The following is a 9016-nucleotide window of genomic DNA, read 5'->3' as shown; positions in this document are numbered from 1 at the left end:
AGAGACTGCCATTCGTTGACCCGTCTTAGGAAAAAGTGAGCAAACTGTCTTCTGCTGAAGGAGACTGCCATTTGCTGACTTAAAATAAAGAATTCTTAAACGAACTGTCTTCATGAAGAAGACTGCCATTCGTTATCTCTAGGGGAACAAACTGTCTTCTATTGAAAGAGACTTCCATTTGCCAACCCTTTTGAGAAATCCTTAAGCGGAACGAACTGTCTTCTGCTGAAAGAGACTGCCATTCGTTGACCCGTCTTAGGAAAAAGTGAGCAAACTGTCTTCTGCTGAAGGAGACTGCCATTTGCTGACCTTGGTGGGGAAATTCGAAAGCGGACAAACTATCTTCCGGAGAAGATTGTCAACTGTCGACCTGCTTGGGAAGTCCAAAAGTGGACAAACTATCTTCCAGAGAAGATTTCCGTCTACTGACCCGTTGGGGATAACAATAGTAGTGAACAAACTATCTCTTTGAGGGAGATTTTTGCTTGCTGACTTGCTTGGGAATCCCGAGTACGAACATGATCAAAGCTTATCTATGCTATGCTAATTATGAAGTTATGAGGTGCGAAGTATGCATGAATATGATGATTATAAAATGTAAAGTGAATGTGAAATCCTGTGATACGACTTGCATTTTTGTTGATCAGAAGATGTCTCCTTCTTGTAATTTGTACTTCGCACTCTGTCGGGGATACCTTATTATCAGTTGTCCGCTGTTTTGAGTGACATGAATTGAAGTGAAGATCCATCATCGGGAGACTATTTCTGATGCATAGAAGCCTCCAATTGGCTTAGGAGAAGATTCCTTGATGATTCACCAATATTCCATTTTGTAATGATTACTTAATCACATGGCATTGAATTCTTGCAACTTGGCCAAAAATGATGCAATAATGTATTTGATTCCTCTAAATCCCTTCTGATATATCATGTACAAGAATGCATCAATTGGTATAGGCATTGGTACAAAGTTTGCAAAGTTCAAATTTGGTCATGACCCATAATTTCACTTCAAATGCCCTAACTTTGATCAACCATATCTCTTAGCTCATAATGAATTTGAAGATGGTTGAATACAATTTGAATAGCCCTTGATATGTACTTCAATTCATTAGTTTGGTGCTTGCCCAAAATCCTTAGGTAAATTAGTGAAAAAGTCCCATAAAGTTTGAAGAAAAACTAGGGTTTTCTTGCAAGTTTTGTGAAGGCAGCCACTTTGAAGCTCCATATTTCTTCAATGGTTGATTTTTAGCCAAAAAATTATATGTGACAAAGTTGTTTATTGGATCAAAATCTACAACTTTCATGTTGGAAGTTTTTTTCAGTTTGTAGGTGAAATTTTGAGATATTCCCTTCCAAAGTTTGGTAAAAACCACTTGAAAACACTTAGAAAATTTTCTAAGTATGAAAAGTCAAACTTTGACTTTTTGATTCTTGATTGCTTTTCTTGATTTTTCTTGATCAAATGACTTTAAATATCATATATTGATGATTTAAAACTTCAAAAGTCATGGTTGACTTTTTTCAAGTGAATCGCGTTTCGGGAGATTTCAAGTGAATTAAGCTATCCTCATCAAATGAATGATATGAATGGATCATATTGAGTTGTTGGAGGATATTGAGCTATGCTTTGAGTTGTGGTACCATGTCCTGATTAAAAGTGAACTATCTTGGTGAATTAGGTCAAAAACCCTAATTGTCGACCAGATGAAATTGATGGCTGTATATCTTGAATTGAAGTGTAATGCCTTATGGATATTGTCACATGAGATATTTGAAGATGATTGATCCCTTTGAGTGATGCCCTGAAGCTTTCTAGGGTTTCCTAAATGTGATCCCTGATTTTAGTCCTTGATGGGGCTCAAAATCCTAGACTGGTGAAGTAAGCAAAATTTGGGTCTAGGTGATGGGTGTCTAATCAATCATAGGTGAATAGAATGATGTTTTTGAGTCCTATGTTTGTGTTAGAGACCATCTCTTTTATTGATTGATCCTTTGCCTGAGCTCTTTTGTTTCTGAACACCCTCGATCAAGCACCAGATGAATAAGTGACTGTTCTGAGTATCTGTTTTGATTCTGATGAAAAGCCTGAAAGTATGACATCTCAGGGGGGTCAAAATTAGGGTATGACACACTTCTTATTTTTTTGTTTTGTTGGTTGAACAACTTGGTACTGTAACACATCATTTCTACCCGGCAATTATACAAGAATCAGAGTTTCAAAATTTCTCAACAAATAAATGAGGCGTTACATATTCAATTCATAACAAATCACTTTATCGCATTTAACGGTTACATAGCACTTTCTTTAATCAATCAACAAGTGCTCAGGAACATAATACTTTTTAAAACAGAATAACTTCTTTTATTAATAAAACAACGGAGTCATAATTCTCAATTTTTGAATCAATAACATCTTATTCAGATAAGATAAAACAATAAACAACAACATCATAAACATCATAAATCATCCCCTCGGGTGCTACGTATCAGAGCGACAACCGACTCGATTAACAAAAACTAAATCTTCATACTTGAACACTTGCACGTTACCAATATAAAGGCAACAGCGAACAAGAGAAAAGAGTGAGATATCAAATCATATAAGTGAGCGCATGATAAATTGTATATTAGGATTCAGGCATATACGGTTATCACATCATAAGTATTAATATTGTCATACACTTCATACTTTCACCAACTCACAAATCTCACATACTTTTCATCGCACAACAAGTCACAAAACTTCATATTTACATCAATTATATATATGCTTCATTTACTTTGCAAGCCAAGTCATGATACATCACAAGTATAAATCACAATTCTAGTCCCAACACATCACAACATATAAGTCATACATCTAGTCACAAAACATCACATATAAGTCACACATCTAATCACAAAACATCACATATAAGTCACACCAGAAATATTCAGTTGATCGCATTCACAAGTATTGATATCATCATACTATTCATAAAATCATCAATTCACATCTTCACATACTTCCATCATTTAACAAGTCACAAAATACAATCACGATATAATCACAAACGTCACGACTATGAATCACATAAGACACATGGGACATGACTCATGTATATGCATGTGGTACCAATCAGAGCTTCAGCCCCCGTCACCAATTGCCCTATTTAGAGGCACAAGGCATAAGCCTTCGTCACTAATTTGCCAATCCAGGCTGTCACAGAGTATGCATATGAAATGTGACTCGACAAACAGGACATACACAACATACTCATCACAATCACACGTCATCGCAATGCATACTCCTACATCACTGATAATTACCAATTATTAGAGGTAATTCAACATCACAATTAATCTTTCATCTTCACATAGAAACAAAATCATCACGATATCATCACGTCTGAACACATCATCGCCAATATACGATTTCACATATTAACAAAATCATCACAACATCATCATGTCTTGGTATATCGCAACAAATCAACGCATTAAGTCAATTCATATTAGTCTCATAATTCTCTATAAATTAGTCCTTTATTTAATTCACTAATCCACTATCAACTAACCAAAATTATTCACCTAATATTCTCTAATTAATCAGATATATCTTGCGTCACTACCGGTTATCTAATTTCCGGTTAAATCCTTAATATTCAAGACTTTATGGATTTTCGGGTTATACTCCCAAATTACTAAAAACACAGCTCAACCGGTTAATTCAGATACAATTCTATTCTTTACCGGTAATTCGATTCGTTCGGTTAAATTCACTAATTATTACTATACAATAGTTTTACTGCTATCCATTGATTCACATAACTATAACTGATATAATTGATATGTCCTTAAACATCTCAGCTGCCAAATCCTAATGTTCCCAGGTAACCATTTTCTTGGGACATATGAATCCCTACTGTTTTCAATTTACTTATTTTCATAATCGTAGTCCCATTTCCATTATATATGTGATTGTATATATTCCTCAAGTAACAATATGAGATATGGAAACAGAACCGGAAACAAAATAAAGTAACAGCAAGCAAACATGGCACAACAGGGTACATGAATTAGACAGAAAAGAAAACAAAAGAAACAGCAAAGCACACAATGAAACAGCAATGAAACAAAAATTATAACAGGCTTTCAGTGGTGTGCCGCTCGGCAAACCAACCCCCCACACAAATGCAGCCCGTCATGGGCTGGCTTCTCTAGGGTGCCGGCCGTCAATGCACAAGGCGCCGTCCGTCATGGCCCTAAGCTTAAGCTGAGACGGATACATGGACGCGCGTCTTCAATAATGCTACACCCAGGGTATGCGCTTCATAGCACTATACACAGACATGATCATTTCAGTTCCATTATCTTGGTTTTCATACGATAAATTACAACACACAAAAAATCATTTCGTTTGGACATTAATTTAGGAACAGCAGCATATATATTACAGTTCCATTCTTTTGGTTTTCATACGATAAATTACAACACACAAAAAATCATTTCGTTTGGACATTAATTTAGGAACAGCAGCATATATATTACAGTTCCATTCTTTTGGTTTTCATACGATAAATTACAACACACAAAAAATCATTTCGTTTGGACATTAATTTAGGAACAGCAGCATATAGATTCAATCGATTTTCCAGCAACGATTAACATAAGCAAGAGCAACAACCTAAATCCCTAATCCCCAACATACAAGGTTTCATGAGCCCCATTATAGGAAGAGAACTCCACCCTTACCTTATTCAATTTGAAGCAACTTGATGGGTCTCCGATTGCACTTCCGATTGGGCACCATGGATGAAAATCTTTAAGCTTGTTCCTCTTCTCCAAGACTTGCCTCCTTCTCTTCAAATTTTGTTTTCTCCCAAATGACAACACTACTCTTCTCATTCTCTAAAACCTTGATTTTATCATTCAAATTGGACTTAGACTTTAACACCTCCTCTGTATTATTCCACACAACCCAATTTAGGCCCAATAAGATAAATAGCCTAAAACAACCAATACATCACTTTTAATAATATTCCGTCGATATAATAATCCATTTGCCGACATAACCACTTATTCACCAAAATATACTTCTCAACCGATAATTTTCGAAAATAAAATAATAATATTTAATTAAATAAATAATTAAATAATCAGGGCGTTACAGGTACTACTGGTGCCAGATGTCTACTCCTTTATATATGTATTGTTATGATTAATATATATTGCTTTTTTTCACAAATATCATTCTCATCTATTGGATTTTTTTCTTTATTCCCCTCCTTCCGAGATAGACATTCGGAAAGATAAGACATGTCCGCGTGATTTTTGGGTAATAACTATGAACCGCCGAACCAGTTAGAGAGAAAATAAAATAAAAAAGCAACGTCATTGAAGCAAAGGCCACATATGAAAAAGAATGCCTTTTATTTTCAAATGATACCTCCCCCACCAATGTACCATGTGCCACTCTTTCTAATTAACCAACTTGTTCGCTAATGAAGTTGTGAATTTAGTATTACTCATGATAATGTGTTTTGTGTTGGCTTGTGTGGACAACATGTTTCTTTTTATTCCCTGTGAACAAAAACATCATACTCATTTACCCCGTGAATGGTGAATTGAAAATTAAGCGATGGTTAGAATTGTTGTAATCTATCAAAGTTATGAGATTAGGCGTGTATGAGTGTCTAAAATCTACTTATGTCCAACATTTGCTTTATTAGTGTAAATTAAATTTCTTAATTTTATAAATAAATGCTAGCAACACTCTCTTTTCAACATTCTCTCTAACACTCATTTTTTTATTGGTTGAAACATGTGTGAGTCCTACCACTTTATGTGGGATCTATTTCCAAAGTGAATGACCAACACATGTTTTAACCAATAATAAAGTGACCGTTAGAGAGAATGTTGAAAAGAGAGTGTTGCTAGCACTCTTCATTTTTATATATTTAAATTTGATACAATTTAAGTTTAATACCGTTTGATATCTTTGACTCAAGATTTAATTTGGTCTTTAACTTTTAAAAAGATTAATTAGTCAAAGTCAAACAATGTAATTATGTGGCGCTGATGTGGAAGCCAAGTGGTACTAAAATTCCAATTTAATAACTTATAAGGTCTAAGGTAGAGCTGTCAAAATGGGCCGAAGCCCATGGGCCGACCCATTTGGCCCGAAAAATTTTAGGGCCTGGGCCTCATTTTTCGAGCCCATTTACATCCGGGCCTTTTTTAGCCCGGCCCTAAAAAGCCCTAAAAAATATGGGCCGGCCCGTATGGGCCATGGGTAGCCCACCGGCCCGAAAAAATTAAATATTTTTAATATAATTAAAATTTATCCTTTCCTAATTATAATTATTATAAAAATTTATAACATTTTCTTGTTATAATTATCATAAAATTATAATTGTCATGAATATTTATAACTTAAAATTTGTTGGAACAAGTTATTTAATTATTTGTGCTACATTATATAATTTGTGATGTATTTTGGATAGTTTAAATTAAGTTAATGTGTTGTTTTACATTTTAATTATTAACTTATATGGATTATTTAGAAATTATAATTTTGGATATAAAATTTAATATATATATATATATATATATATATATATATATATATATATATATATATATATATATATATATATATATATATATATAATGTATTCTTGCATGCAATTATATGGTTACTTACAAAAACAAAGAGAAAATTTTAATTTTTTATAGAAATGGGCCCGTTTAGGGCCGAAGCCCATTTAGGGCCGGGTAGCCCGCAGCCCAGACAGGACCGGGCCTGGGTAGTAAAATTAGAGCCCATTTAAAAATGGGTTTTTTGGGCCCGGCCCTAAAAAGCCCGAAGTCCATATGGGCCGGGTAGCCCATATTGACAGCTCTAGTCTAAGGAATGCTAAATACCTCAGTCGCTAAAAATATTTTTGGATTTTGATAGATATTTTTATCTTCTTCGTTAATTCTATTTCCATTTTTCATCTTTTTTGTATGATTTTATTTTGTTCTTCTTTGAGAAACATCCTCAGTTTCTTCTGCCTTCACAAAACATTTAACATTTGTGATTTATGAAAATGTTTACAACTTCCATAAACCTTAGAAATTATTATGAACGGGGATTCTTCCATGACGTTTTCATAATCCCTTCATTAATTCCACAAAATATTTTAGAATCTCTTATACCTTACAAGTTATTATATTTTAAAAGAACCCAAATGCTTTATTTACCAAGAAAAAAAATCCAATTTAGACATACTGCACCAATCTCACAAAAATACCTTTCAAATTTGAAACCAGCAACACATTCACTAGTACAAAAAGAATAATATAATTTAAAAATTTACACCCGATATTCTAAAAACGGGTGTAAATTAGAATCATGATGGCAATTTTGTAAATAAAGTTTCATTTTAAGGATTAACATGTGACAAATTACACTCTATTTATTAAAAATCGGGTGTAAATTAAAAATATTATTATAATCAGATATCAATTACTCCCATTTAATTTAAAACGGGTGTAAATTTAAATTGCTTAAAAAAATTATTTAATTTTATAACTGAACTCGACACCCGCAAATGAACATATGCACAGTCTTCAAACATTCCTTTCATTGACGCATCTAAACCTGCAAGAGAGTCTCCAACATACCACTTCACTTGCCTCACTATTCAGATTGCAGCAACGCAACATATAGAACCCATCATCCATCTGCAGCACATCGACACAACTTTATCCTTCAAGCAGATTCAACAGCAACCACGGTGCATCAACAACAGAAGCACAACCTACAGATCCTTCAATCTTCAACGCAATTGCAAACACCGACGCGAGCTTCACCTCACGGACAACATCATCATCATCGGCGAAAACGAAAACTGACACACACAACTGCAACGATTCCAGAACACAGGTGAGCTCAACGCAGCAACGTCATTGATCATCGTTATCTGATTCAATCTACAATAACGATTCAGGACGCTTCTATATAATTTTATGATTCTTTTTTCTTGTAATTTCTCAACAATTTGTTTATGCTAAATGTAAAATTAATAGGTAAATTTGAACTTTCAAATGTGAGAGATGGATGCATGGAAAGTGTTTGTAAAAATGTCTGTTTGAACTTTGAAGGACTTCTTCATATACACCTTCTGCAAGGAAAGGATCTCGACCTGCTCATTATTATCATTGACTTGCAGGGAATGAATTCTTTAAGCAGCAGAAGTATCCTGAAGCTATTAAGCATTACACCGTGTTGCACGTAAATGAGGAAAACTAATGTCTTGTAAGTAGTCTACTTCTTGGCCAAACACTTAAAAATGTTGATCTCAATGTACTGTATAGTGGTGATACTGAAAGGTTCATGTGTGGTTTAAAATAGAAGAAACCTTCCATTTCAGGCTAAAGAAAAATACATACCTCTCTCGTATTCAAATAGGAAACAGAAGAAATTGGGAACACCAACACTGATTTCTCTTTCATGTATTTGTTTCTTAGTACATAGCTTTAGCTATAGACCAATATAATATCTGTAAAATTTACTTTTTCCATGCAGCAATATTTTCTGAGTTGGGGTATGACTTTCCTAGCTAAGCTGCCTATTGATTTTCAACAATGATAATACATTTTGGAAATTGAAATATGCACCATTTTCTGATTATCCTACTCTACTTGACCGTGTTTTTAATTTAGTGCTTGGTAATGATTTTTTTGGGCACTTTGTAGCCACTTTCATTCTTTGTTAACAACAACAGTAATGTTGATCTGATTAGGATTTCTTCATAATTTAGTTTCTTGGATTAAAATCACAATTATGAAACAGAGTTCTCAAGATAGGGAGCCATGTTGGGTTAATATTATGCAAACTAATGGAACAAGTCCTTCGAGTGAAGAATGAATTTCTGTGTGACAATATAATAATGCAGAAACAGGGGAGTGACCACAAAACCCGCTTTCCTTCCAAAACTTCCAAGGAATTGGAGGAAATAGTTCAGGATATTGAGGAAATAGTAAA

The sequence above is a fragment of the Vicia villosa genome, linkage group LG5 (genome assembly GCF_029867415.1).
Source record: "Vicia villosa cultivar HV-30 ecotype Madison, WI linkage group LG5, Vvil1.0, whole genome shotgun sequence".
Taxonomy (NCBI): domain Eukaryota; kingdom Viridiplantae; phylum Streptophyta; class Magnoliopsida; order Fabales; family Fabaceae; genus Vicia; species Vicia villosa.
The sequence above is the reverse complement of the archived record's forward strand: the minus strand, read 5'-3'. Positions refer to the sequence as shown.